Here is a 17201-nt window from a genome sequence, read left to right as displayed (position 1 = left end):
TCAACAAACTTTAATGTATAGTAACAAACTTTAAATATATAGTGCAGATGACACCATGTAACTGCTTCATCTTTAATCCCTCCCCCACCCCCTTAACCTGCTTAGCTCTGCATCCAGATGCTTAGTGGAGCCACAAACTCACTGATCTAGTGATGGACAGCATTGATCTCACTGTTCTAGGACTCCCACTCTCATTCTGCTTAGTTTCTGCCTTCTTCCCCTCTGTGTCCTGCAGTCTGTCCCTAAGAAGCCCCATTGTCCTACCTTCCATCCAGACCTCTCTGCCCGTTGTCATTGCAGGCAGCTTTCTCAGGATACAAAGTGAGCTGAGCCACCACGATCATTCACATTGCAGAGTAATGGTCCATGGTGCACATCCAGTATAATAACAGAGAGCAGCCTCCTGGATACAAAGTATCAATCTCCAGGTGACTTGTAAAAACACAATGCAGGTACAGACTCCAAACACTTTCAGCACTGGGTGATGTAGAGCTATGTATTCAGAGCAGGATCTCCAGAGCAGCTTCAGCCACATCCAGTGTGTACAGAGACAGGGAGCCCCATGGCAGAGCAGGGGTACTGAGTGAACCCATCCAGGGATCCAACTTTAGAGTGACGTAAAATGCCAGCTGTGGGCAAGGCTGGGCATTGTGTGCAAAGTATGAAATAAAGTGCAAATATACAATATCAGCCAAACTTTGTACAACACCCCTCCCCCACTCCTTAAGTTCTGTCACTGCTCGGTGTCTAGCCCATCTCCCTGTCCCCCTCTACTGCCACTGCCCTAATCCTTCTCCATGTCCCCTGGCCAGTCTCTATGCCTCCTGTCCTGCCTCTCCATGTCCCCTGTCCTGTCTCTATGTCCCCTGTCCTGTTTCTCCATTTACCCTGTCCTGTCTCTCCATTTACCCTGTTCTGTCTCTCCATGCCCCCTGTCCTGTCTCTATGTCCCCTGTCCTGTTTCTCCATTTACCCTGTCCTGTCTCTCCATTTACCCTGTCCTGTCTCTCCATGCCCCCTGTCCTGTCTCTCCATGCCCCCTGTCCTGTCTCTCTATGTCCCGTGTCCTGTCTCTCTATGTCCCGTGTCCTGTCTCTCCATGCCCCCTGTCCTGTTTCTCCATGCCCCCTGTCCTGTTTCTCCATGCCCCCTGTCCTGTTTCTCCATGCCCCCTGTCCTGTCTCTCCATGCCCCCTGTCCTGTCTCTCCATGCCCCCTGTCCTGTCTCTCCATGCCCCCTGTCCTGTCTCTCCATGCCCCCTGTCCTGTCTCTCCATGCCCCCTGTCCTGTCTCTCTATGTCCCCTGTCCTGCCTCTCCATGTACCCTGTCCTGTCTCTCCATGCCCCCTGTCTTGTCTCTCTATGTCCCCTGTCCTGTCTCTCCATGTTCCAATGCCTAGTAGCTGTTCAGCTCCTGCCCATGTACATTATATTGTCCTGCCCTAAACCCCCTCCATTCTGTATCTCCTGTCACTTCTTACCACACCCCCTCCCATGACACTGATTATTCCCCCATAATGGTCTCTTCTCCCACATTCTGACCGCCGTCCCTGCTCTGCCCCAATTCCTGTCACCTTCCTCCCATCTCCCTGGATGTAGACCCCTCTACTCCCCCTCTCTCTGTCATCGCTCCCTGTCTTCTCTCCCCCAGAATAGTACCTCCTTCCCATCTCACAGCTGCTGTCACACTGGGTCCATCTTGCATGTCAGAGCTAGCCCCCCGAAATCATTCTAACCCCCCCCCCCCCCCAACCACAAACAATCCTTACCACATTCTACTACTACCCACCCCCCCCCGTAAAATTATCCGCCCCCCCTCCCAACCACAAGCAATACCCACCACAACTTACTCCCTCCCCCCCCCCCCCCCCCCCCATTCTCATTCTGAGAGTCGGAGCCTCGCGACAGCTTGGGGGAAACGAATGTCTGCTCCCCCTTTCTATTCATGTCGATCAATACTGTCCCCCCCACTCAGCCTATGTCAATCAATACTGCTCCCCGCCATGTCCATCAATGCTGCCCCCCATGTCAATCAATGCCGTCCCCCCACTCACCCCATGTCAATCTATGTTGCCCCCCGAAATGCCAACCAATGCTGCCCTCCACTCACCCCATGTCAATCAATGCTGTCCCCCTCCACTCCCCCCCATGTCAATCAATGCTGTCCCCCTCCACTCCCCCCATGTCAATCAATGCTGCCCCCCCCCCCCCCACTCACCCCATGTCAATCAATGCTGCCCCCCTACTCACCCCCCTGGTCAATCAATATTGCCCCAACTCCACGTCAATCATTGCTGCCCCCTCCACTCCCCCCATGTCAATCAATACTGCCCCCTCCACTCCCCCCATGTCAATCAATCCTGCCCCCCCTCCACTGCCCCCCATGTCAATCAATGCTGTCCCCCCTCCACTCCCCCCATGTCAATCAATGCTGTCCCCCTCCACTCCCCCCCATGTCAATCAATCCTGCCCCCCCTCCACTTCCCCCATGTCAATCAATCCTGCCCCCCCTCCACTCCCCCATGTCAATCAATACTGACCCCCTCCACTCCCCCCATGTCAATCAATACTACCCCCCCTCCACTCCCCCCATGTCAATCAATCCTGCCCCCCCTCCGCTCCCCCCAGGTCAATCAATGCTGCCTCCCTCCACCCACCCCCCCATGTCAATCAATGCTGCCCCCCCTCTACTCCCCCCATGTCAATCAATGCTGCCTCCCTCCACTCCCCCCCATGTCAATCAATGCTGCCCCCCTGCCAATCAATGCTGCCCCCCCTGTCAATCAATGCTGCCCCCCTTGTCAATCAATGCTGCCCCCCCAATCAATGCTGTCTCCCTATACTCTCCTCTGCCCTCTATTTCTATCCATAGACAGCACAGCATTACCTTCCAGGTCTATATGTCTGCCCCCCCCCCCCCCCCCCCCCCCCAAGTCTCGCCCTTGTTGCCCCCTCTCCTCACTCCCTCCTCCCCCCTCCCTCTCCTGCTCACGCGCTGCCGGTTTTTCTCCTTTAGCTTTTTTTGAAAAGAAAAAAAAATGAGCGCTCTCCGCTGGCCCCGCCCATCGACACGCCCCCTCTCAACGGCGCACATTTAAGGTGGAACGGGCTGGATCGCCTCAGAGAGCCCTGTGTTCACCTATTTGTCGGCCCAGTCATAATTTTACACCATTAATCCAATAATAATCACATTTATACTGAGTTATTATACTTTATATCAAATTATTCACCGTTATCACACACCATATCCAACTATAATAACATTTATACCGAATTATTACACTTTATATCAAATTATAACGGGCTGGATCACCTCACAGAGCCCTGTGTTCACCTATGTGTCGGCCCAGTCATAATTATACACCATTAATCCAATAATATTAACATTTATACCGAGTTATTACACTTTATATCATATTTTACAATGTTATCACACATTATATCCAACTATAATAACATTTATACCGAGTTATTGCACTTTATATCAAATTATACACCATTAATCTAATAATAATAACATTTATACCAAGTGATTATACTTTATATCAAATTATGACAGGCTGGATCACCTCACAGAGCCCTGTGTTCAGTCTTAATTATACACCATCAATCCAATAATAATAGCATTTATACCAAGTTATTACACTTTATATCAAATTATACAGTTATCACACATTATATCCAACTATAATAACATTTATACCAAGTTATTACACTTTATATCAAATTATACACCGTTATCACACATTATAACCAACTATAATGACATTTATACTGAGTTATTACACTTTATATCAAATTATAACGGGCTGGATCGCCTCACAGAGCCCTGTGTTCACCTATGTGTCGGCCCAGTCATAATTATACACCAGTAATCCAATAATAATAACATTTATAGCGATCTATTATACTTTATATCAAATTATACACCACTATCACACATTATATCAAACAATAATAACATTTATACCGAGTTATTATACTTTATATCAAATTATACACCATTATCACACATTATATCCACCAATAATAACATTTATACCAAGTTATTACACGTTATATCAAATTATACACCGTTATCACACATTATAACCAACTATAATAACATTTATACCGAGTTATTACACTTTATATCAAATTATACAGTGTTATTACACATTATATCCAACAACAATAACATTTATACCGAGTTTTTACACTTTATATAAAATTATTCACCGTTATCACACATTATATCCAACTATAATAACATTTATACCGAGTTATTACACTTTATATCAAATTATAACGGACTGGATCGCCTCAGAGAGCCCTGTGTTCACCTATGTGTCGGCCCAGTCATAATTATACACCATTAATCCAATAATAATAACATTTATACCGAGTTATTACACTTTATATCATATTATACACTATCACACATTATATCCAACTATAATAACATTTATACCGAGTTTTTACACTTTATATCAAATTATGACAGGCTGGATCACCTCACAGAGCCCTGTGTTCAGTCTTAATTATACACCATCAATCCAATAATAATAACATTTATACCAAGTTATTACACTTTATATCAAATTATACAGTTATCACACATTATATCCAACTATAATAACATTTATACAGAGTTATTACACTTTATATCAAATTATACACCGTTATCACACATTATAACCAACTATAATGACATTTATACTGAGTTATTACACTTTATATCAAATTATAACGGGCTGGATCGCCTCACAGAGCCCTGTGTTCACCTATGTGTCGGCCCAGTCATAATTATACACCAGTAATCCAATAATAATAACATTTATAGCGATCTATTATACTTTATATCAAATTATACACCACTATCACACATTATATCAAACAATAATAACATTTATACCGAGTTATTATACTTTATATCAAATTATACACCATTATCACACATTATATCCACCAATAATAACATTTATACCAAGTTATTACACGTTATATCAAATTATACACCGTTATCACACATTATAACCAACTATAATAACATTTATACCGAGTTATTACACTTTATATCAAATTATACAGTGTTATTACACATTATATCCAACAACAATAACATTTATACCGAGTTTTTACACTTTATATCAAATTATTCACCGTTATCACACATTATATCCAACTATAATAACATTTATACCGAGTTATTACACTTTATATCAAATTATAACGGACTGGATCGCCTCAGAGAGCCCTGTGTTCACCTATGTGTCGGCCCAGTCATAATTATACACCATTAATCCAATAATAATAACATTTATACCGAGTTATTACACTTTATATCATATTATACACCATCAATCCAATAATAATAACATTTATACCAAGTTATTACACTTTATATCAAATTATACAGTTATCACACATTATATCCAACTATAATAACATTTATACCGAGTTATTACACTTTATATCAAATTATAACGGGCTGGATCGCCTCACAGAGCCCTGTGTTCACCAATGTGTCAGCCCAGTCATAATTATACAGTGTTATCACACATTATATCCAGTTATAATAACATTTATACCGTTATTACACTTTTTATAAAATTATAACTCGCTGAATTCATAGAAATCATTTATAGACACTTACAATGATTACTATACCAATTTATAATGATGTCTGGCCATTTATAACGATGTTTATACTGATTTATAATAATTTAAAGCCATTTCGAATGGCATTTATATATATATATATATATATATCTTTGTTAAGATTTATACTGAAATTAATGATTTATACTGAAATATAAGAAATTATACTGCTTTATGACAAGTTATAGCATTTTATAATTATATTCATCATGATTTAGGCAGATTTTACCACACATTATTTATAAACAGCTGTTGTTTCAATTGATAACTTTATTTAACTCACTAAGCAGAGAGAATTCTAGCAGGTTTATTTACTTAAGTGAGAATTTAAAGGGAAAATTAAACTTAAGGTCAAACCAGTCGAACTGGAAAATGTTCTAACAGGGTTAATTACTAAAGTTAGAAGTGAATTTCACATGTAGAGCCAGGACAGCTGAATGTCAGGGGACACTGATTTAGAGATTTGTTGCACTTTGGCTATTTTTACCTTAAATTTGAATTCACCTTGAATTTTCACTGTAGTAAATAGCCCTGTGGGCCAGCTATGCTTTCACTTAAAGGGACACTCTAGCGTCCTCGAGTGGTTTATGTGTGAAGAGTGTGTCTGCTTTTTTTTTCATTTTGTAAAGAGTGCACATTTCAGCAGAAATGGACATTTTTAGAAATTAAAATGGTTACGCCCCCTTGGCTGTCAGTCAAACAACAGGTCCTGCTACTGCCTGGGTTTAAGTCCAGTGGAGCTAAACTCTAGAGGCAGCAAGTGCTCAGAGCACCTGCCTTGCAAAGACTTCTCATTGAGCTGCATTGGGAAGTCTGTGATTGGACTGCCAGAGAAAGTCTGGGGAGGATTAGAAGGGGAGGGCAGCAGACAAGAGGTTGGCAGCTTTTACAAACTGTTTCTAGATATACCACCAATTAAAAAAATGCATAATGAAATTATTATTATTATAATTGTCATTTATATAGCACCAACAGATTCCGTAGAGCTTTATAATATTATTAGAGTGGGGATTTAACTATAAGTAGGACAATTACAAGAAAACTTACATGAATGATTGGTTGAAGAGGACCCTGCTCAAAGGAGCTTACAGTCTATAGGAGGTGGGGTATAAAACACAGGGACAGGAAATAGCAATCAAATAAGGTGGGTGTAAAGCAGAGATGGAGGAGAGAGTAGAGTGCTACCCTTTAGGACAGAGCAAGAGACAGGCAGGGCCGGACTGGCCTACTGGGATACCGGGAAATTTCCCGGTAGGCTGCCAGCCCTGGGGCCGCTTTGAGATGTGGCTGCACTCAGCCACAAGACAGGAAACACATTTTTTCCTGTTAGTCATTATGCGACTGCGCGCTCTGCGCTGGCCGCTGCTGCTTGCTGAGCGAGCGCACAGATTCTTCCTGTGAGACGCCGGATGTGAGCGGCATTTGACGACATGACGTCACAACCGGCGGCTGCGCGGCGGCGGCTCTACAGTGACTGCATTGCGGCATCTCTTCCCTCCTGCACCATTGAGCTGTTGTAAAGGTAAGAATAAAGGGGCTTGGGGGACCTATTGTATTGTGTATTGCATTTGGGGGAAGGTGGGGTCAGTCAGTAGTGTATTAGGGGAGGGGAGTGGGGTCTGTAATGTATTAGGGGAGGGGGGTCAGTAATGTATTAGGGAAAGGGAGGAGGGTCAGTAGTATATTAGGGGAGGGGGTCAGTAGTATATTAGGGGAGGGGGGGTCAGTAATATATTAGGAGAGGGGAGGGGTGTCAACTGTTTATTAGGGGAGGGGGGTCATAAGTGTATTAGGGGAGGGGGGTCAGTAGTGTATTAGGGGAGGGGAGGGGGGTCAGTAATGTATTAGGGGAAGGGAGGGGGGTCAGTAGTGTATTAGGGGAGGGGGGTCAGTAATGTATTAGGGGAGGGGGATCAGTAATGTATTAGGGGAAGGGAGGGCGGTCAGTACTGTATTAAGGGAGGGCGGTCAGTAGTGTATTAAGGGAGGGGGTCAGTAGTGTATTATGGGAGGGGGGTCAGTAGTGTTGAGGTTACATTAGTGCTGCCACTCTTTCAATTTCTTATTAGGTAAAATTGTCCATAGTGGTTTATAGATATATAATACATAGTTCCTTTCCCGTCAGACGGATGGGGAGTTCAAACCCTGGTGAACTAACTAAATGAAGACAGCATCACTAGTGAGTCAGCTGTAATAGATACTGGTGAATGGCAAATCCTTACTCCCTACTGGAGATTCTATTCTGGCTTTCCCTCCTGGCCTGGCCTGCAATGCTTATGGTCTCCAAGGGATTTCAGGAGGTAAAGTATGTGGGCAAAACAAAGTCCTACTGCTCAGCTAGATTAAAAAAAAAATGAATACACTCTTAAACTATAAGGGCATTTTTATACCGTTATAATACCGTTTTTTATTGGACTAACAGAATTTTGACAAGAGAATTTTGAGAAAGACTTGAGAAAGGGAGGTTTTTCTGAAAGCTTGTCATTCCAAAATTATGTTAGTCCAATAAAAAAGGTATTACAAGATACAAATTTAATTTGTTCTTTTACATCTGCATCAATGGACTAATACGGCTACAATCTCTACTCTAGTGTAATTTTGAGTAATAACTTTAGATCTTGGATTTTGAAAATCCATTGTTAAAATGACAACAAAAACAGCAATATTGTTACCATTATTTCTTTTACACCATTATTACCATTATTTATTTTACATAAATGAATTTGTTTATTCCAGGGCCGGACTGGCCCACTGGGATACCAGGAAATTTCACAGTGGGCCATCGGCACCCGGGGCCGGGAAAACAGCTGGCTGTGCTGGCGGCCGCAGGGGGAGCTGTGCTGCTTCTGCTCTGCTCCCCCGCGCGCAGCTTAATGAGACCAGGGCCGCAATATGACGTCATATTCCGGGTCCGGTCTCATTAAGTAGCACGCAAGGGCGGGGTGACAGGGGAGACACAGCACAGCTCCCCCTGTGGCCGCAGGTAGAGACAGCTCCCTCTGTAGCCACCAGCACAGACAGCTGTCTGCCCTGCACAACCCCCTGGCCGTTCGCCCACAGGTACTAATAATGTGTGTCAGTCTGTCAGTCATGGTGTGTGTGTGTCTGTGTTATGGTGTGTGTCTGTCTGTCATGGCGTGTGTCTGTCTGTCATGGTGTGTGTCTGTCAGTCATGGTGTGTGTCTGTCAGTCATGGTGTGTGTGTGTCTGTGTCATGGTGTGTGTGTGTCTGTGTCATGGTGTGTGTGTCTGTCATGGTGTGTGTGTGTGTCTGTGTCATTGTGTGTGTCTGTGTCATGGTGTGTGTGTCTGTGTCATGGTGTGTGTGTCTATGTCATGGTGTGTGTGTCTGTCATGGTGTGTGTGTCTGTCATGGTGTGTGTCTGTCTGTGTCATGGTGTGTGCCTGTCTGTGTCATGGTGTGTGCCTGTCTGTGTCATGGTGTGTGTGTCTGTCATGGTGTGTGTGTGTCTGTGTCATGGTGTGTGTCTGTCTGTCATGGTGTGTGTCTGTGTCATGGTGTGTGTCTGTCTGTCATGGTGTGTGTATCTGTCTGTGTCATGGTGTGTGTATTTGTCTGTGTCATGGAGTGTGTATTTTTTCTGTGTCATGGAGTGTGTGTCTGTCTGTCTGTGTCATGGTGTGTGTGTCAGTGTCATGGTTTGTCTTTGTCATGGTGTGTGTGTGTGTCTGTCGAGGTGTGTGTGTCTGTTGAGGTGTGTGTGTGTGTATCTGTCAAGGTGTGTGTGTCTGTCATGGTATGTGTGTGTGTCTGTCATGGTATATGTGTGTGTCGTGGGGTGTGTGTGTGTGTCTGTCAGGGTATATGTGTGCATTGAATCAATGTATCTCTATGGGGAACATTCAGCGCTTCCAGAGCATGAATGCCCTGAATGTATGTGCTGCACACTGTGCAGCACTGACACAGGAAGCACCTATAGTGACCGTCTGAGTGACTGTCACTAGAGGTGTCACTAGGAAGCAATGTAAACACTGCCTTTTCTCTGAAAAGTCAGTGTTTACATTGGAAAGGCTGCAGGGACAGGATATAGACACCAGAACCACTACATTAAGCTCTGTGTGTGTGTGTGTGTGCGCCTTCTAGTGAGTGAGTGAGCTTGCATATGTGTGTGTGTCTGATAGTGAATGAGCTTGTGTTTTTATGTCAATGAGCTTATGTATAGCAGTGAGAATGTTTGTCTATGAGGCTGTGTATCAATAAGCTTGTGTGTGTCAGTGAGATTGTCTGTGTCTGCATGTGAGTATGCTTACTGTATAATTAAACATTTTACTCTGAAAGGACCAATATTTTATATTAGAAAAAGCAATATATATTTGATATATATATATATATATATATATATATATATATATATATATATATATATATATAATTACTCAATCATCTGGGGTGGCAAGACATAGCCTTACATATTACATGTGACAATATATGGCGCAATGACTTATGGGGCTGGCATAGATTTTTTTTCCAGGGCTGCTTTGTATCCCCAGTCCGGCCCTGGAGACAGGTATGTGAGATAGAGGTTAGTCTGGGAGGCCATAAGCTTTCCTAAAGAGATGGGTTTTAAGGAACCTCTTAAATGATTGAAGACTAGGGGAGAGTCTGATGGTGGTAAGCAGGCTATTCCATAGGAAGGGAGCGGCCCGCGAGAAGCACTTTGTTAGCACTTTGAATTGACTCCTATAGGATACAGGAAGCCAATGTAGGGACTGTCAGAGGGGTGAAGTGTGAGAGGACCGACAAGAGAGGAAAATCAGTCTGGCGGCAGCATTTATTACAGACTGTAGAGGGGCAATACGGCTTTTGGCAAGAACAATCAGGAGTGGGTTACAATAATCCATGCGGGAAATTACTAGAGCATGGACAAGCTCCTTGGTAGACTCTTGTGCAAGAAAGGGCCGGATGCCAGCTGTGTTCTTAAGATGGAATCTACAGGATTTGGCAAAATACTGGATGTGATGCTCAAAGGTGAGGCCAGAGTCAAGTATGAAGCCAAACAGCGCGCTTGCAAGGATGGACTCAAGTGGATACCACTAACGTAAAGAGAGAGTGAAAGAGGAGGATCAGCATTAGGAGAAGGAAAGACAAGGAACTCCGTTTTAGAGAGATTCAGTTTCAGAAAGCGGGAGGACATGGAAGATAGGCAAGCAGTGCATGTTGCAGGACGGCAGGGGAGAGGTCCGGGGAGGAGAGATTTATCTGGGTGCCATCAGCGTACAGGTAATAGTGGAATCCAAAAGAGGTAATAAGTTTGCAAAGAGAGGCAGTATAAAGAGAAAATAGAAGGGGACCAAGGACATAGTCTTGGGGGACTGCAACCGAGACAGGATGAGGGGAGGAGGTGTCATTTAAAAAGGAGATGCTGAATGAGCGTTGGGAGAGATAAGAGGAAAACCACGAGGGGACAGAGTCACAGAGACCGAGTGATTGAAGAGTTTGAAGAAGGAGAGCATGATCAACGGTGTCAAAGGCAGCAGAGAGGTCAAGAAGAATTAGTATGGAGTAGGGGCCTTTGGATTTAGCTGCGATTAGGTCGTTAGTAACTTTGATAAGAGCAGTCTCAGTAGAATGGAGAGGGCGGAAGCCAGATTGAAGAGGGTCAAGGAGAGAGTTAGAATTGAGGACGTGAGACACACGGGCAAAGACAAGTCTTTCCAGAAGCTTTGAGGAAAAAGGGAGCAGGGATATGGGACGATATTTAAAGGGGGAGGACGGGTCAAGAGATGTTTTTTTCAGGATAGGTACTACAGTGGCATGTTTAGGGTCAGCAGGGACAACGCCAGAAGAGAGAGAGCAGTTAAACATGTGGGTTAAGGAAGGCACAAGGGGAGAGAGAGATCTGGTAAAGTGAGATGGGACAGGATCGAGTGGGCAAGTTGTGGGACGAGAGGAAAGGAGAAGTGCAGCCACCTTTTATTCAGTAGCCGGGGAGAAAGTCTGAACGGTAGGAAAGGAAACTACCGAACGCTGGCTTCTCTACCTTACGGAACAGCCAGAAGACCGCCATTCGGTAGTTTTGTTTGTACAGACAAGTGAAGCAATCGCTCCTATGAGCCAGGAGGATCCATTCGGTACTTTGTTCGTTTTTTCCATTTTTCTTAATTGACCGACCGCACACGCTGAATTCGTGGAGCAGTTTTGGGCCTCGTGTGTGGTCGGTACAACATGACTTCCATACTTTTAATAACCCCTGAACCGAAATTTGGATATGTTTGTCCCCCAGATCGGGACTATCAGGGGATATGTAATTTGTGGGGATACCTGGTGGGGAAATGGTGTGCCATTTCCCGGGAGATAATTGATTTATTCCTTAACTTATCTCAATATCTCCCAGGCAGAGGGAAGGCGTGTATTACTGTGAAACTGTATGATGATTGGTTAATGTCTTTTTTTGCTGTGGGAGGTCCTCTTGCAGGAGGATTTCTCATAAAAGCCTGTGTGTTTTCAATAAAGATCATTACTGTTACACCCTTCATGAAGTCTAGGCTCATGTTTGGGGAATATTCTATTTGCTGGGGAGAATCGTCTTGGAAGCTGCATTCATCTATACTATTCCTCTACTCCCTGCTGCAGCTATAATCACTTATGCTCAGCTGTTGGGAAAGGAATAGAAGACCGCAGTACCATAACCACTGCAGGTCTTAACACCCGAGAATTAGGGATGGAATATTAGAACAGAGGAAGTAGGGTAACCAGGCAGGGAAGGGTTTTTTTTTTTTAAATTCAAGGTTTTTATTGTTTTTCAATTTTTAGGAAGGGAGGTAGGGGTACAGAAAGGAAGAAGGGTCTGGGGGGGGGGATAACAGGGTCTTGAGACCAGGCATTTATATCCTCCTTATTTGTACAGAAGAAGTATCATTCTTTGGCATGGTATAGCATTACATACATATTGTACATTTCAGATAGTAGGCGGGGCAGATCGTTTGACAGTATGTGTGCCTAGCCGTGCTACGTGGCAGGTCTCGTTTTCAGAGAGCTTTTCGGTCTGTAAATCGGGGCGGGGTACAGAGAGGGGAGTTTGGGTAGGAGTTTGGGTTCACAGAGTTCATCTTTCTTGTGTACATTGTCTTTGTCTCCTGTGGTGCCTGGGCCATGCTGTGGTGTTATTCTGTGTGTTTCGTTGGTTCTGGTGGTTGCAGTTGTTTGTAGCTGCTCTTGTTTTGCTCTGTTTCTGGTGGGGAGGGGTTTCCAGGGTGTTATTCCTGGGGGGGTTAACTATATTACAACGCATAACTATTTACAGTGTCTACCCTCCAGTTACTGTAGGGTTGTGTTCCGTGTCTTTGTGCATGTGGTGTGTTCGTTGTTTCATATGGCGGGTGTTGTGTGTTTGTGAGTCTCCATCCGGAGTGTGGTCGGGGGGGGGGAGGGGAGGGGGGTGGTCCGGTCGTATAGTGGGCCGTTATGTCCTGTTCGTGGGCCTGGGGGGGGGTGTAATGTCCTCCTTCTGGTTTTGGGTATACCCCATGGTTGTGTTGTCTGGGGTTGGGTGGTAAGGGATTTGAGTGGGCTATCGCCCTGTCTGTGGGTTCTTCTTGTATCCTAGTGTGGGTTGCTTTTTATAAGGTGGGATGTAATGGTCGTAGTTTCTTTGTGTAGGTCGGATACTTCCTGTCGTGGTTAGGGGTTTGTCTCTGTCAGATCCCTGGTGCCTGGTCGGTTCGTTTTGTTCCTATGGCCTTGTCCGTACCCAGGGTATTGTGAGGTTGCGTCCTGTTTACTAGATGCTCTGATTGCCACCCCTATGGGGTGTGTGCTCTTGGGTCTGCTTGGTGTCGTGGGCTGGGGTGTCTTTGCTCGGGTTCAAGCCTCTTAGTGAGTTGTTGGGTCCGTTGGTGTGTGGTGGCGTGGGTGTTGTAGTTCAGAGTTGTTGCCTCGGAAGTCGGATATGACTCTTTTTAGAAGTGTGGAGGAGGTGGGTATCTAGTGGCCCAGTTGGTTTGATGATCGGACTGGGTGTTGCCTCTATGCGGTTATTCCCTAGGGGCTCCCACCCACCCGGTCACACCCTCTTATGGAGCGTTAGGTGGGGTTGGGAATTCGAAGATCCATGGCTCCCATATTTTGTCAAAATGTTTGGTGGTGTCACGTATCATGGCTGTCAGTTTATCCATTTGCATGGCTTCATTAATTTTCTGTTTTATAGTGGTGATTGATGGGGTGTCCGGGCTTCCCCACTTCTCTGCGATTGCTCGCCTAGTGGCTAGCGCTAATTTGGCTAGGAGCTTGTTTTGTGCCCTTGGGGTGTTTTTGAGGGGTCTGGATAGGAGCCACAACCAGGGGTCAAGCGGGATTGTGGTGTGTAGTGCCCGTGTCGCTAGTTGTGCTATGTGTCGCCAAAGTGTGGTTACCCGGGGGCACTCCCACCACATATGTGTATATGTTCCCCTGTGCCCGCATCCCTTCCAGCAGAGATCGTTATCTGATTGTTTCATTTGTTTCAGGCGTAGTGGAGTGATGTACCATCTGAGGAGGGTCTTATAGGCTTGCTCTTTGTGGTTGACGCATATCGATACTGTTGCCGTGGCTTCCCAGATGTCTGCCCAGTCGCCTTGGTCCTCTATGGGGCCTAGGTCTCTCTCCCAGGCGGTTACGTAGGGCATAGATCCGTCCCTTGAGTTTGTGCTCAGTAGGGCGTATATTATTGATATTTGGCCCCTGCAGAGTGGGTGTTTGCTGCATGCTCTTTCTATCTGTGTGAGGGGGGTTGTGCATGCTTTCTGTAGGGTTGGGCTATCTACATAGCTACGGATCTGTAGGTACCGAAAGAAGTCGCGGGTCGTGAGTGGGGTCTGTTGGGGAAGTTCCGCGAAGGGTATAATGCTTTGATTTTTGTAGAAGTGGTAGATACGGGTCAGATCGTTGTCTTCGTAGCGGGTGAAATCTTTCGGGGACATTCCTGGTGGGAATTTGGTGTTCCGTAGGATGGGCATTAGCGGGGAGGGATGGGAAATTAGGTTGTATTTGTTCGTGAGTTTGTCCCAAATTTTGATCGTGGTGAGGAGTGCCGGGGAGGTGGTAGGAGTCGGTGGCCTGGCGTCCTTTGGGAGCCAGATGAAGAGGGAGGGGAAGTCTGATCCAAAGATATCGTGCTCTAGGTCTACCCATCTTTTTGTGCCGGGGTCAGCGTGGAGGTGTATTGTTTGCGTTATTTGTGCTGCGTGGAAGTATTGGGTGAAGTTGGGAAGTCCCAGACCACCCCGTCTATTTGGTATGTATAGTGTTCGTCGGGCGATACGTGCTCTTTTCCCGGCCCATATAAACTTATCTATTTTGCTCTGTAGTTTTTTAAAGTCGGAGGCTATTATCGGGATTGGTAGGGTTTGGAAAAGGTATAGGAACCTCGGGAGGAGGTTCATTTTTATCGAGGTCGTTCGGCCTATCCATGAAATTGACATGTCTTTCCATTTTTCTAGGTCTTGTGTAGCTGTTGCAAGTAGAGGTGTGTAGTTTAGTCTGTATGTTTGTGTCAGGTCTGCTGGGAGAGTTATACCCAGATATTTGATAGCTTCAGTCTGGTACGTGAACGGGTGTCTTGTTTGGAGAGTTTGGAGAGTTTGTTGATCCACTTGGATCGGGAGTGCCTCGGTTTTTCCTAGGTTAAGTTTGTAGCCTGAGATATGTGCGTATTTCTGTAACTCCGTAGTTAGAGGTGGTAGGGAGTTCAGTGGATCTACAATTGTTAATAGGACGTCGTCTGCATACGCCGCAATCTTATATGTGTCGTCCCGAATGCGAACTCCGTGTATGCCGTCGTGGTTTCGTAGGACTTGAAGTAGTGGTTCTAGGGAAAGGGCGAATAAGATGGGTGAGAGTGGGCATCCCTGTCGTGTGCCGTTCTTAATTGGGAATGATGGGGGTGTTGTCGAATGGAGGAGTAGGGTAGCTGTGGGCGAGGAGTAGAGGGTTCTCATGGCGTCTAAGAAGGTTGAAGGAAAGCCAAATTTTTGTAATGTTGCAAATAGGAAGGGCCATAGCAGTCTGTCGAATGCCTTTTCGGCGTCAAGGGAGACTATCAGGGTTGGGGTTCGTCTGTGGTTGGCGTGCCATATAAGGTCGTAGGTGCGCCTAGTGTTATCGCTGGCTTGTCTGTTTGGGATGAAACCTACTTGGTCTGGGTGGATGAGTCGGGGAAGGAGGGGGTTGAGTCTTTCTGCCATCACTTTCGTGAACAGCTTTACATCTACGTTTAGGAGGGATATTGGTCTGTAGTGGCCGGGGTCGAGGTGAGTCTTGCCGGGTTTCGGTAGGAGGCATATGTTTGCCCGTAGCATTTCCGGGGGTAGGGGGTCTCCTTTTAGCAGTGAGTTGTAGAGTGTGCTGAGTTGTGGGAGTAGGATCGGCGCAAATGTTTTGTAGTATAGGCCGGAAAAACCGTCTGGGCCCGGGCATTTGTTTGGTTTCAGTGTTTTGAGTGCTTTTGCTATTTCCTCTATTGTGATTTCTTCTGCTAGGCGGCTAGCCCCTTCGGGTGTTAGCGAGGGAAGGGTGACGGAGTCGAGGTATTCGTTGATTTTGTTAGTTAATTGTGTGGGGTCGTGTCCGTGGTGGGGGCTATGATCGTAGAGCTCCGAGAAATAGTCTTGGAAGACTTGCGCTATTTGGTCTGGTGAGTCCTGCGGTTTTCCATCTCTCGAATGGATTTTAGTGATTTTTGAGTGTGTGGCTCTGCGGTTAAGTTTACGTGCTAACAAGGTGTCCGCCTTATTAGACTTTTCATAGAAGAGCTGTCGGGTCCATTGAAGGGCCTTGATTGTGTCTGTGGACATGAAGTCTTTTATGGCTGCCTGGCGTTGTTGTATTTTAGCGCTTAAGTCTGGTGTGGGTTGTTTTTTGAAAGTGGATTCCAGTAGGCGGAGCTCTTTTAGATTCGTTTCGAGGGTTGCTAGGCGTTGTTTTTTGTGATGGGTGGCCTGGCTTATTAGGGTACCTCTAATTACTGCCTTGTGCGCTGCCCATAGTATACCTTGTGAGGTGACTGAGTGTTGATTCAGGGAGAAGTAGTCTGTGATGGCCTGGGCAGTAGACTCTCTGATCGCTAGATTATGTAAGAGGGTAGGGTTCAGGCGCCAGTGCCATGGACGAGTTATGGTCGGTGGGTTAAGGGTGAGTGAGATGTCTGCGTGGTCCGACCACGTGATTGATCCTATGGTTGCGGATTTAATCATTGGTAGTACTGAGGGGGAGGTTAGGAATAAATCTATACGTGAGTGTAATTGGTGAGGGTGGGAGTAGAATGTGTAGTCCCGGGAGGTTGGGTGCTGTGCCCTCCATGTGTCTATTAGGTGCGTTCTTGTAAGAAAGGATTGGAGGAGTTTGTCAGATTGTGACGTGTGGTTACCGGATGTCGAGTGGCGTCCCGTCCTTTGCCTGTCTATCGCCGGGGATGGGGTGGCATTGTAGTCTCCCCCTATTATTAGGTGGTGCGAGGCAAACAATGCGAGATGCGCTTGCAGTGCCTGCCAAAAGGAGGCGGATGGGGCATTTGGTGCATAAATTGATGTAAAAGCGTATTTTTGAGTGCCTATTGTCCCCGCT

This window comes from Pelobates fuscus, chromosome 7 (genome assembly GCF_036172605.1).
Source record: "Pelobates fuscus isolate aPelFus1 chromosome 7, aPelFus1.pri, whole genome shotgun sequence".
Classification (NCBI taxonomy): Eukaryota; Metazoa; Chordata; class Amphibia; order Anura; family Pelobatidae; genus Pelobates; species Pelobates fuscus.
Note: the sequence above shows the minus strand (reverse complement) of the source record.